Genomic DNA, 14662 nt, shown 5'->3' on the forward strand with positions numbered 1-14662 from the left:
GCTACAGTATTTTTTCCATTAAGTCCAGTGAAGTTGTGTATTTGACTGGTTTTCTGTTTTCGACGTTTTGCAATTATCTACCACATGTAAAAGGTATACTGTTTTTCGTTTCATCTGTTTTGATTTAATATACATATCTACACACACAAGGTTGCCCAAAAGTCGGTTAAGGAGTTTGTAAAATGTGCACTAAAATACGTTCAAATTCTATTTATTGCTTACTAAATTTATGTAAATTGTTTGAAATGAGACCCTACACACACATACACACAGCCCTTCGCGCGTGTGTAAAAAACGCAAGTATCTAGATATTAATCAGAGATTCTTCGCGTATTCCCACTTAACCCATAAGCTATTGTGATTCTTCAATGCACAGTTTTTACCTAGCGCACTGCTTTCAAGGAACCTAACACCCGCGTTGGAGTAGTTTCAAGGTGACTGAGGGTGCGGAAAATACGAATTTCAAAGCGAGGGAGAGAAGAGGAAGAAAGAGAAAGTTACATAATGAAGAGCTTCAGAATTTGTACTCGCAACTTAATATTATCATGGAAGTTGGGACTGGCAACATATGAAGCACGAAGGAGATGTGTGAAACTGCGCCTCTCACCCTAAAATAACACAAACTGGGGGCGCCTGAGAACAAAATGCTGGCCCTGAAAGAGAGGAAGTAACAAAATAAGAGTGAAAATGTATACTGAGGAAATTTATAATTTGTAATTTCCACCAGATATTAATAGGGTGATCATGACAAACACTGAGTTTTGACTATATATGAAATCAGAAATTTAAATTGAAAATCCAGAACGAAAGACTTTACTTACGAGATCTCAGCACAGATCAAAGCTCATTAAATAGAATGTTGAAGGCGTGAGCGTGTGGACTAGTTTAAACTGCCCCATAAAAGTTTCCAATGGTGGACTCTTATGAGCACAGTAATCTGTGTTCCAGAAAAGTAGAATTTTTAGACTAGGTGGGCAACGATTAGCTTCTACTGAAGGAAACTGTTCCATAGAGACAGAGAAGTATTTCTTATGGATTCGGAATATTAGAGGATAAACAGGATTCAACTGCCTCAGTAATGTGATAAAGAAACCAAATAATTATTCAATTTCTACTTTACAGATACTTTTCTGATTACAACGTGAAAGTTAAATGGTTCCTGTACTTAAACACAATGCCACTGAAGTGCGAAGGAGCGTGGAATCAAAGCTCCACCCATTACGGTAAAGACCTCGGCATTTGTTGAAAGAGAATGGTAAGCTATACGTTCACTCCGCCTTACCCACCCAGCTACCAGAAGGAATCTATCAGATAAAAAAATGAAACTAAAGATCTGAAGTCCATATCCATGAGGTAATTTAATATAGGCAAAATTTTAGACGTTATCTCATATAGAATAGAACAGCACGACTTAGGGACCTCGTTCTCGTCTTTTCGCCCGCTTGTACATATCTGTTATAATGGGAGAACTGCGAACGTTTTATTGTACTACGATCGACTATTAAGACAGTAACCCAACGTTATATCTGTGGACGATTTCAGCCTATAGAGGCAGGCGATTTTCAGATCCAAGTGAGTTTTCTACCCTCATACAGTTAAATACTTATCGAATTCAAATTATCGGAAGGCACCGAACTGAACAGTTTGCGTTGTGCACGCTGACCCACAATTAAATTTGTAGTCCATATCAGCATCATATCATGCAAATGATTTTCGAAATTAACTTTTTACGCATATAATGCTTGAAGAAAAAGGATCTCTAGGGCAGTATCACTCTTTTTCCCCCCCAAACAAAATGAACGACTTCGTTCTCAAATACAGGTATGTGTCAGATTACAAATACGACTGCAGTATCAGACGGGAAATCTCATTTACTATATACAAACGTTTCCATGCGAAACTTGATGTTTACACCGTACTACATCTACAGGCTAAATCTATCCTGAGACAATTCAAACATATTCAGCTCTTCATAACCTGTTCCTTTAACATATATTCTAACATTATCTTACAATTGGCTTCATCCTCTGAGGTTTTCCAAGGCGAAAAATGAATTTCGTCTGATAGGGTTCATTCTGCTGATATAATATTTATGGTAAACTATGAAGTGAAGTCATCATTCGAGTATATCTAATACATACAAATTGTGTAAAGATTCCTTTAAGGTATGGTATCCCTTCTGATGGTAATCCAAAACGATGATGAGACAGACAACCGTCATTAAATTGATAAACGAGAAGGAACCACAATGCTATCTTGCCAACCATACGTATCAAGTCTCAAGACAGAAATGACGGGAAATTTTAAGGCTACATCCGAGAAGTTAAAACCTACTCACAATATGCATTCAAGTAGCAAGTTCTTCATAAAAATAAAGAAAATAACTTGAACAGCAACGGATTTGCATGGCTAAGAATCTATGAAATGGAACAGTCGGCTGTACGAGTTTACAGGGCATCCTTGTTTAAATTCATATTTTGATGGAAGTCAAGGAGAAAGTGCGGTAGAACGCACCGACAATTTCTGTATAACAAAAATCAAACACGAAAGTTTACCACAAAGTGCAACAGAGTTTATTCCTCTCATACACTAACGTCAGGGAGTGAATTGTTTCTTGGCAAGTTAACAGCAGCTCAGCTCGTCAAAATTTCCCGTCCTTTACAGTACCCGAAGGTTCATTATCATGTTTACATGAGCCCCTCTCTTGTCCTTATCCTGAATCAGCTCAGTGGAGTCCATAACCTTAAGAAACGTTTCACATATACACAGGAGACAAATTGCAACAGCACAGAACTACATCTCGAGATTTTACTAGTAGCGTTTGAAGTTCAATCTATGCACTTTTATAGAGACTGAACAATACCGTAGTGTTTCATATAACCTGTAAAATGTAAAAAGTTATATCCATGTAGCAGGGCGTGGAGGCCCATAGGGTGTGAGAGGTAGAGGCTCCCACAATTTCTAGACAATCGGCTCACAGATAGCGGTAACAATGTCAGCCTTACGCGCCGGCCGCCCTTTACCCCCCAGAATGATTCTTGGTACTCATTTCTGTTAGAGGCTGAGTCTCGACCCCAGGGCCATAGTGCGGCCGAAAGGATAAGCTAAATTGAAAAATCCATCTCATCGGGACTCGAAACCGAGACCTTCCGGCTTGTAGCATAGTGCCTCAACCAACTACGTTACCGCATACCCCTTTCATATAACCTGCATTGCGTTTAAACCGAAAGTTTGAGTATCCTAACAGAAGTGGAAGTGTGTATTCTAATTTTCAGTTCAGATTTCATTACACCATCTCCAAATGCGCCAACTGCCAATCCCCCCCCCCATTAACCTCGATAATGGTGTTCATTCGTCAGCAGATTTGTTTTGAGCCATCTACTTGACAGTTACGGACCCAAATATAATTAAGAATATGGATATTGTTTTCCCTTATTTCGTTGCAGACATACCCGGAAAATGTTTCAAATAAAAGTTAGTGACTTTAATAAAGCATTCTGGTGCGTCACGCTACTGACATCAGGTGAAACACCACCACCTTCTAACGTGATTAATTCGATTTAATTATCTAGAAACCTTTACATGCTTCGGTTTTAAGAGACTGCTATCTGAAGGTGCTCAACACCTGAGGAAGTGCTTTATAGTTATCAAGGTCAAGAGTTATTAAGAGCATTTACATTTCAGGCTTACGTCATGCACCAACTATTCTTACGATGGATCAATATTGAGACATTTTACGAAGTTCTAAATGCCTCAATGAGCTGTTTTGGCATCAGTTAATCAGTTATAACTAGAAAGAAACTACCGCCACATTTTTCACACCCTGCAATTCTGACATGTTTATCACTGTCTTTCATACACATATACTCAGAACTTTGTCAAGAATGTGTAGTCCCATTACTCTGCAGTAATAAGATGAAATCGTCTTATGATATTGCCCACACGCCTATTTGTGGGTCTACAGCCCTTGTGGACCTTGGCTTTTTTATTAGTTTTTTAATTTACACAGTCGGTAGGACTACTTGGACGGGGGATCAGCCCGTGGCATGGCAGCTACCTACACACAGAGATCCATCCCTCAATTGGGATTCGAACCCACGACCCCAGTGTTCGAGCGAGTGAAGACAGTTCATGTTTTAGTCCGCGCGGCCACTGTGATAGGCTCACACGCCTATCTAGTACCTTATATTTTTGACAGAAGCATTATCTAAAGTTCATATTCTTCAATATGTATCAAGGTAATGTCTGGTGTTTCTGCTGTTGTCAGTATTATTATTGTTATGCTGTAGCAGATTCTTTACTGGCACTTAACGGATATAACATATTATTCAGACTGAAACTTTTAACTCTCCAGTCCAGGCGTCGATTCCTAGATGCCTTATTTCTCTGTTTTTTTAACTAAGTTGATCATCCATCTTCGATGTCGTTAGCTTATGGGTACCTACTAGGTCTATCTGAGACCTCCAAACTTTTTATCTTCACCACTCCTCAAAGGTTAGTCTCTCAGCCAGATATGTTTCAGCTGAAAATGTTGTATGCAGACATACAGATATTTTACAGAGTTCATTTTGTTAACTGATATTATTCAACCCGTTAATAATACATTTAACAATAATTAATGATTTCTTTTATTCAGATCTACAGCGGTAACTATGTCATTTGGTATCTTGTATTATGTTTGTGTGCGTCTTTTACCCCCCCCCCCCCCAGCTCCCNTGCCTTAACAAATAAACTGAATTCTTATTATTATAGCCTCATCAATACCATGAAGGAATTTAATAAGTGATTGAACTGAATCACTGTCATTGCAATCATCATCGTCCAAATATGTGGATTCTGAACTCCTCCGTTAACGTGTTCCACGTACCCACTATCAGACTATATCTATTACAGAATAAAATGTGACAGGACAATAAACTATTTACTTCCGAATTCTTTAATATTTTCTTGCCAATGTCACTGATAAACTATCATCTTCTCAAACTTCACGTACCCGTATCACTTTGGGCTTCAGACATACGTCATGTGAAAAACCTACATGCTAAAAAGGCGTATTCAAGTGGTATAGAACGGAAGGCATATGAATTTTCTACATACTAAACATACAACATAACTAGCAATGCTGCAACCTGGACGGTCTCATTTTGATACTTTATTCTTTCACGAGATATTCGGTTCTTCTCTGAATCACCACGTTCAGAACGACCTAGCTCCCTGTCCATTGAATACGGAGTGTCAGAAGACGGGCCGTGAAACTGACAACTCACCTCCAGTTAGTGCCCAGCTTCAGATCGCTTGAAGCTCTACCTCCACGCTCTTTAAACGCCATCGCGGAAAGGGTATTTTACACAGTGATTGTAAGGCAACGTGTTATAACAGCAGTGTTAAGAAGTTGGGAAGTCAAATTCGCAGAAAAATTAGCACTTAATACATTGATATTCACGGTTAATTAGAAGTGAAAATATACGTGCTGTTCAAACTGTTACCGCACTAATACAGGATTCGCACTACACCAAAACATCTTGTCTTTTTATTTTTGTTCCACGACGGTAAAAAGTGAAGTTATTTCTGTGCTCCTACACACACACACGCAAAACCCTCGTGCTTGCACTGCCAACACTGTTCGAGTCTACCTGCTGGCATATTATCCAGGCTATCTAGCCTCACCAACGCTCACGCGGCCTTAGAACACACTATCCTAACAGCCACAGGTGGATCTGTCTCATACGCAGCAATTAAACCCTTACTACAACTGAAGATAAGGCGCATAAACACAGGTTTCAATGGAAGCCACTACTCCTAGTAATGAAAATCGCTGCACAATCTGTAAGTTTATTGCTTCCGTCTCGCCTATACACGTGCACCCACGCAGCTTAAAACTATATGTGCAAGCGAGAGTGAACAATTTTAACGTAACTCCAAGCACTTTCCTGGAAGAACCGAGGAAAATTAACGAAAATTCCGTTAGAATGTAGTGTCTAAACAGATACCCGACACTGCAATATTCACAATGCGAAGCAAAAATGGCAAGTGTAACATAGCAACGTTCTGTTACGGGCTTTAGCAATTATCATACTGAGATTCTTGGCGTATTTAGAAAGTAGGTCTCTCTGAATTGCATACTGCTGTATAACGTAACCTAAACGGGAAGAAAATTCTGGATGAGTTTCAAAAGATGTGGAACAAAGCGTTTGTAAGAAATTTTACGGCATTTCAGGCCCCCCCCCCTGGTATAACACTTTGTCCATGTCCAGGTCAGACGCGAAATACTGAAAGCCCTTTCACATTGTCCCCACAGTTGACAAAGTATTTGCGAAGTTATGGATTTGGCTTGTCATAATTATCCAGCATTCATTCATAATGATAATAAACCACTAAATGTATCACTGTCAAAGCTTCGCTATTGTTTTACTAAATTACTGTATGAAATACTACAGGATGTTCTGAAGCCACCCAACATCCCAGGCATTTTGTCATCACTTCCATTGCTATCGGTTGGTTTACGACCATTCCACACATATCACGAATTATATACATTGCAGCAAACTTTACGAATTCTTTAGCGCCACGCCCTTATAAACCCTGGAACAAAGTGGAAGCTGACTGGGCAAGTTCACGCTTGGACCCTTTAATCACCAGGAGAGAACCACTGCTACCAAATGTACAGGAAGATGGGTGGGTCCCACAGGAAGTCTGAAAGCAGTGACAAATGCCAGTTCCTTCCATGCTGGTAATCGAATCCAACGGTGTTAAATGGTATGTCATTAACACACTTATTACTCAGTAAAAAGTACAAAGTAAAAAAAGTAAAGCTATCCCTGTAACAGGCCGTGAAGGCCCATAAGAGTTGTGAGACGTTGAGGGTCCACATTATCTAGACAATCGGCTCAAAGATGGCGGTTGTCAGCCTTACGTGCCGGCCGCGCTTTACTCCCCAGAAAAATTATTTAATTAATTCCTGGTACTCACTTCTGTTAGAGGCTGAGCAAACCCCAGGGCCTAGTGCGGCTGGAGGGATTAGGTCAACTGATATTTAATTGTACTGGTCAAACTACAGAAATTACACAGTGCCGAATAACATGATAAGATGATGGTGCCTACATAACCATTTTGAATGACGTCTTGGCATATTTCAAGTACTGTCCCAGCATTCGCCTAGACAGAAAAATGCGGAAAAAACACTCATTCATGACTGAGGTTAGAACTGGCTACATCCTTAATATGAATTTAACCCATTACCAGAATACTGCCCTTAGTTTGGCAACTGATGAAGCCAGTTTGCTTCAGCCAAGTTCACCACATTTTGATGTACTGGTATTGTAATCACAGACTGTGTAGCCTTTAATAATTAATTAGACACCCTTGATAATAGCAGAGTTCAGCCAAAATATGCATGGTAAAGTGAACAATTTTTATAGCTGGACTAGATAATTTTCTAAATTGACTTTTGAAAGAAAAATATAACTATAATAATGACATCTGTAAAACTGGTGGGCATCACGGGGGTTGAAACAGGTTACCATACTTGGAAGCCAATAAAAGATATATCCTGATTCAACTACAGACATCAATATGACATGCACTAATAAACAATAAAGCCGGATACAAGCATTATAACATTAAAGATCTCTGATCTAAATATTCCTTTTTCATTTTCTATCACGGCCAGTTCCAACATGGCAGACTCTGTGGTGGGAGAACTACTAGTGTCATTCAATGTACAGTCCTGAACATTTGACATATCTTGGAAGAGTATCCAACATAAATTGACAGCATAAATCATCCAGCATAAATTTCTACCACTCTTTCTGTCCTAGTTCCATGAATGTTTGTACTTTATTACAAATTTTATTGCATATTTTCCTGTTACCTCCCTTCAACATAGCCTGGTCTCAGGTATTTAAATAGCTGTAGTGGATCTGGCATGGGTTGTCCAGTACTGGGGTTAGCTCTTTCTAAGGGACTCAACAGAGTAGGTGTCTCCCCACTCACCTGAGGATGGAAACATCCAGTTTCCAAAATGATGTGTCTTGTAGTTCTTAGAATATTGGACAATGGACAAAGTCTGAAAACCCAGTTTTTCTGAATGATACACCACTGTCAGAACCTTTTAGATTCAACTTGTTTTTATTTCTTCTGCAGTTTCAAATAAAAGAAAGCCCATCTGCAAGGTCCACATCTTCCTGCAAAAAGATGGTTGCCACAAGACTCATGTAACCATTTCCTTCATTTTATACACACTAGATCTAACCAGAAGTTGATTTTGTTCTGATGTAATTCTCAAGGCATTCCACCCACTCATCTTCATTCAAACTTGAACTGCCATCCATGTTACTGTAAAGAGGTTCCAGTAAGTCATCCTTTGATAAACTGGAGGAATAGGACACAATTCTTCTTTCTGCCACTCCTGTACCATCATAAGAACAGGTCTTTCTGTTAGCCTGCATTTTTGGCCATTTTCCATTGCATTCTCTTGATGAGTAACTGTGATGTTAAGTGAGCTACTAATTATTTTCATTTTGAATTCTTGTTTGCAGAAGACAGGTTATTGGCAATATTTTCTTGTATACTTTTCTAGGTGTTTCACAGTAGTTTTTTTTCTTTCTAGAATGGCAGTCACTCCTTCATTAGAAGTAGAACATAAACTGGAGGCAGTGTCACACAGACCAGATGTTGATTTTAGAGGAAGGTTTCTGCAGTGTGAAGTTGATGGCTGAACATCAAAGAAAGTGTAAGACTGACCAGATAAACTGTTTAAGAGAAGGCTACTGCTGAAATCACATGTAGAGCATGATAAGGAATGTGCATGATCTGGGACTACAGAAGGATCCAAAGGATATATTCCAGTGGCTCAAAAATTCTGAAATACTTTTACCTACAATTGCAAGGCTCTGAAAGTAGTTCTCCATACTGAAGGTGTGTAATATTTCTGGTTTCTTTCTTTAGTATCCACATTTGACAGGCACCATGGATGAACATTTTCAGCATCATAAAGAAAGTACAGTCAATTGGTAGTAGGGAGTGTGCTGAATCGCCAGACAAAGAAAATTTATTACATCATTGTTAACAGCAAATGGAAGCATTTCTTCTCCATTCAAGTCAGCAGTGTCCATCTAGAATGAGGTATACTTTCCCTTGTTAGCTGGATGCAAGGTGATTTTCCAACCAGCCAAAAATTACTTCTGAAGACATAGAAGCAGATTTGACAGTCATGCCTAAGAATTGAGAGGCATCCTGTTTTTGATTCTTGATTCTTACAGACACCCTAAAGTAGTGGGTAAGGCAGTTAAGAAGCTGTCTTTGGCATCACAGCAAGCAAGTCAGAAGGCAAACAACTTTTGATCCTTCTGCAGCTACCATACATCCTGTCCTATTATTTAATTGCATTCTGATTTCATTGACATTATATACATCCTAGTTTTCTCAATAAAAAATTCTTTGAAAGCATCTTCTGCAATAAGTTAAAGTACTTTCAACTTGTCTCTCGCCATATGTTGTGCTCTTGCACAACAATTCCCTCAGCTTTCCTTATACTCAGCTAAGAATCATGTGTCATGAATGATATGAACCAATCATTCCTTGCAGTTTTATTTTCAAAACCAAATTTATGGTTTATTCCTGATAGGCTGGTTTGAGCAATTTGTTTTGTTTGTGTGAAACACACACCTTGGAGCAGTTTTACATGGGCTATTCATTTATTTTCTGCATTCAGCCCCAAACATCATTGTGGACCTAGCACATTGTTTGCAACAATACGTCTCCTCAATATTTTGGATGGAGTTCCAAACTTTCAGCAGGCAGCTAGTAAACCCACTGTTTTATTTTTCACTGCATCAATAGCCTCATCAAAGGTCTTCCTGGGACCACTGAGCCATCTGCATAATCCTCTTGTGAACACGTGACATCACCTAAACAATAATAATAAACCACAAAATTACATGTGGACTGTTTCGAAGAACTTTTGTAATGTATCCCCTACAAGGTACTCTTTCCCTTCTTTAAGCAGAAAACCAACAAAGGCCTTTGATTTTATGAATATTTATCATATAGCTACACTCTACAGAAGCCTATACAATTCTATAAACTCACCTATGATCCAAGCTGACTAAAACATTGAACATATCACTTCAAGGCTCCACACAACTCTACACATGGCTTCTTCCCCAACATATCTGTGTTAACAAGGCAGTACTGCATCTCTCCCACTTGGGCATCTCAGCCTCATTTACCTCATACAAAACCTCCAACAGTTTTTCCAGTTTTACAGAAATTTCAATAATTTTTGCCACTTAGATACTGCAAAATGTTAATTTCCTTTCATTTCTGCTACAAGTTTATACCCATACTGATAATTACATGAAGGACTTTTACATGATTATCAGCCATAAACAGGTTTCCTCAATTCATGAGCCAAATTTAAGAAAATACCTTGACACATATCACAGAATTTATGTTGTAGGTGAAAGAAACTTTAATAAATTAATATCTGACTGAATTTAAATTATGTTTAAAACTTTCTGGAAACGTGTGATACATTCTTTAAAACTATTATTTTGCACTTTATCCTTCATATGAGTTTATTAAACCACTTACTCACTTACTTACTCATGGAGCTGCGGCCCTCTGGAGGAGCCGTCAATTCAGCAGCTACTCAAGAATTTCCCAGCATTTTATGGAACCCGAAGGTTCATTACCATGTTCACAAGAGCCCTCCACTGGTCCCTATCCTGAGCCAGATCAATCCAATCAATACCATCCCATCCCATTTCTCTACTTTTCTTTAGCTTAGGTTGTTAATCCAGGGAATCTGTCCAAGTCCGAGGCTTTGTGTTCATTTTCGTAACATACTTATTTTTGAAGAAAGCAGTCTTCTGGGATTTGGCACCGTGTATAAGTGGTGTTAACCGACGTTTCGGAGGAACGTATCGCCTCCATCTTCAGGGTAGAAGAAAAATATATGAATTCTGCAAGCAAAGAGACCGTGAGAACCGGTAAAAGCAGACTGTGTGGGAATATACACATCTATGTGAGAGCAGTGAGGGTGAAGGGGGAAGGGCAAGTATACAAGTGAAAGCAGTAGTGTGGGAGGGGTAGGGGAAAGGGAGCTGGGACAAGCTTGGTTTTTGTGTAGGGGAGAGAAAGGCAAGGTTAAAGGCTGGGCACTAATCCGTAAGCTGAGGGGGGTGGGGGTGGTTGTTATGTTGGTTGGTCATGGCCTGTGTGGCCTTCTGGATCTGGCGTCATATCCCGGTGGGGGTTTTTTAAGAGAACAGATGAGAGGTTTCCAAGACTTGCTGAGACAAAATCCCCCCTCTCTGTTCATATTTCCTGGATGCAGTTCAATCTCAATTGCCTCCCTAATAATGCGATCCCTATATCGGGTTTGGTGGTGAGGATGGAGGTATTCTGAAGCTGAATNTACTGCTCTCACATAGATGTGTATATTTTCACACAGTCTGCTTTTACCGGTTCTCACGGTCTCTTCACTTGCAGAATTCTTATATTTTTCTTCTACCCTGAAGATGGAGGCGATACGTTCCTCCGAAACGTCGGTTAACACCACTTATACACGGTGCCAAATCCCAGAAGACTGCTTTCTTCAAAAATAAGTATGTTACGAAAATGAACACAAACCCTCGGACTTGGACAGATTCCCTGGATTAACAACCTAAGCTAAAGAAAAGTAGAGAAATGGGATGGGATGGTATTGATTGGATTGATGCTTATTCATTATATTCACAGCTTCCCTCCAAAACTGGAGGGCGTCTCCTCCATCCGCAACCTGAGGATGCGCCATGCCGTGGTGACAAGGAATCCACCTAACATGGTTATTAAACCACTATGTTTCAGAATTGTATTTTTTCCTCATTTCAGAAACACAGGAGGAAAACCTATTCTGTTGGACCCCTTGGGTAGAGCTACTCTCAATATCTGTCTACAGCATGGATGCTGAGGTTTTAACTGCTGGTACGCGGTAGAGATTCTTGTTGTTACGGCATCCAGATTGACTCTGGGGGCCTCTCAACTACCTATCTGATCATTACCAGGGCCTGTTTCTCCAGGGGTGATGCGGGTAGAGAATGAAGTTAAGAATTCCTTGAATTTAGCTTCCTGCATCTGCAGGATGGTGATTTGGCACAGTGGCAATTCTACTATTAATGATCCATCTGGTGATAACTAGTCTGGCTAACATTACAGATGAAGGCTCTACAAGGATAAGTGCCCATCCACAACCCAGACAGTCTTAATTTCTTCTGTGCTTTTTTCCAGTCTTTCAGGCAAATGCTGGGAGTGTGTATGAATAACAAATCCTACTTCCTGCCATATTTTACTGAACCTGTGGTATGCCACCACACCATCATATTCAAGGCTACACTGCAGTCACTACAGCATCATTAAATAACCTAACACTCATTAACTGTTAGGTGTTTACATGTAATTAAACATAATCCTTGGTATTGCCACTTATAAATTCACAACTGTGAACAGTGCAGTCTTCAAGAAGGGAAACAAGGCTCCTCACTCACAGATGGCAGACTCCTGACTCATTTGCTATGATGGCTGATAGATGGCTTGTTTATATGGTCTTGGAAAAAAATATATATCTGAATTCATGTGCAACTGATACATACTTGCCAGCAAAAATAAGAAAGCAGATATATGTAACTTGTGTATGAATCAAACATGTCAGCAGAGCAGTAATGCCACTTACTCATGTTTGAGAGGGATCACTTTCATATCCTGGCCAGAAACCAACTAAAGCAACTGATCTCTTTTGTGGTTTTCCTCATTTGGGATAGTCACATAAAGGACACAATGCTTCTTCCAACATCCTTCCCAAGTCATCATTCATAACCTTACCACATCTTTTACACTACATAACTTCAGCAGTGATATAGTACTTTCTTTCTTACTTACTTATGGAGCTGAACTCTTCTTGAGGAGCTGCCAATTCTGCAGCTACTCAAGAATTTCCAAGCATTTTATGGAACCTGAAGGTTCATTACTGTGTTCACAAGAGCTCTCCACTGGTACCGATCTTGAGCCAGATCAATCCAATCCATCTCATCTTATTTCTCTAAGATCCATTTTAATATTGTTTACCCACCTATGTCTTGGTCTTCCCAGTAGTCTCTTTCCTTCTGGCTTTCCCACCAATATCTTATATGCATTTCTCTTCTCCCCAATTCATGATACATCCCCTGCCCACCTCATCCTCCTTGACTTGATCATTCTAATTATACTTGGAGAAGAGTACAAGTTCCGAATCTCATGTCCAGTTTCTTTAGCCCAGGTCATTTATCCAGAGGATACTTTGTGTACATTTTCGTAATAAGATTATTTTTTACAGTGAGGAGTTGTTAGCCTCATGCCAACTCCCAAGCTGGAGGACCACCTCTTGTCAGCTGTCCGCAACTGCTTATTCAATATATTTGCAGCTTCCCAGCAGTTATATAGTACCTTAATAAAACGAGATGGTTCTGGTAAGAACATATAATGCCTACCTCTCGGGAAATATAGAGAACAACCAAAACGATCAAGACAAACAACAGAAATTTGTGATGCAGTGTTGTACAGACTGAGTATTAGTACTGCTTTATAATGTCACATCTGCACTAGAATACTAAAACCTATCAGAGACAGCAGAGTATCGATCCAACAACCCACTGCAGCCAAAACATAACTGACACCAAACAAGGCACTATATTCCACATGACAGAAGCACTCGGAAACAACCACAGTTACCATCTCTTATCGCTGGGGGAGAGGTAAAATTGTTAATTCTCTATGAATACAAACCTTGAATTGTGGAAGATTTGCTTGTAACTTATCCTGATGCATTTGGCTAGAGAAATCTCTGTACACATGAAATGGCAGCCTCAACTCTCCCCTGACTGACAAAGAACAATCTGTTCTCTCTCTGGGAGATATGAGGTACTCATGCCAATAGGCATAAAAATTAGTCTCCTAGGACTGGCAACATGTACGTCGGTAGATGGCCACCTCCAAAATGCTGATACACACCTACAGACTACATGGTGTCATATTCCAGAAGACTCATTATCGCATTCTTCTTTCTTAGTCTAATTATTGTAAATATTCCTTATCTGATCATCATTTTCACATAGCAGTCACGAAGCCGGCGGTGTTGTAGCAATGCTCTAGACTTGTATTCATGAGGCATTCGGTTTCAATCCTGGCTTGGACACCACTTACATTGACTATGGTTTTAGTGGTTTTCCTCAGTCGCTCCAGCCAAAGATTGGAAAAGTACAGTATGCGCCAAATGAAATGAAAAGACGTCCTGTTGATAACACTGTCTATTCATGTGAAGGCCCCTTGCACAACAGAACCTTCTCATATCCTGAAGAAATGGTCCAATCACCATGTCCCTGTAGCGTTCTTGGGTGACGGTAAGAGCATTGCCTTCCTCATTTTCAATGAAATAGGGGCCTAATATACTGTGTGCTGAGATGGTACACAATATTGTCACTTGTGTACTATGTAGTGGTTTCTGGACGATAACATCTGGCCGCTCAAAACCAAGGAAGCGAGTTGTCTGGCAACCACTTCCAGATGAGTGGAAATAATACTCAACTATGAATACTTTTTCCTCTCTTGAGCAACCCATTTCCAACAATTGCACATCACTTCCTTTTCA

General features: G+C 39.7%; 1 protein-coding gene across 5 annotated transcripts in view; it reads right to left on the reverse strand.

Moving 5' to 3' along the window:
* Positions 1-14662, reverse strand: part of LOC111867118 (ras association domain-containing protein 1) — an 84178-nt gene that overhangs the window by 49589 nt on the left and 19927 nt on the right. Inside the window, exon 1 of one of the 5 annotated variants that reach the window (XM_023856681.2) lies at positions 5487-5633. The exons of 3 other annotated variants lie outside the window; for them this stretch is intronic. The gene's annotated coding sequence lies outside the window, so the exon portion shown is untranslated. Of the gene's footprint in view, positions 1-5267; positions 5634-14662 lie in introns of those variants that run through there. One more of the 5 variants, XM_023856672.2, reaches the window with a different exon arrangement.

The sequence above is a fragment of the Cryptotermes secundus genome, unplaced genomic scaffold, assembly GCF_002891405.2.
Source record: "Cryptotermes secundus unplaced genomic scaffold, Csec_1.0 scaffold277, whole genome shotgun sequence".
NCBI lineage: Eukaryota > Metazoa > Arthropoda > Insecta > Blattodea > Kalotermitidae > Cryptotermes > Cryptotermes secundus.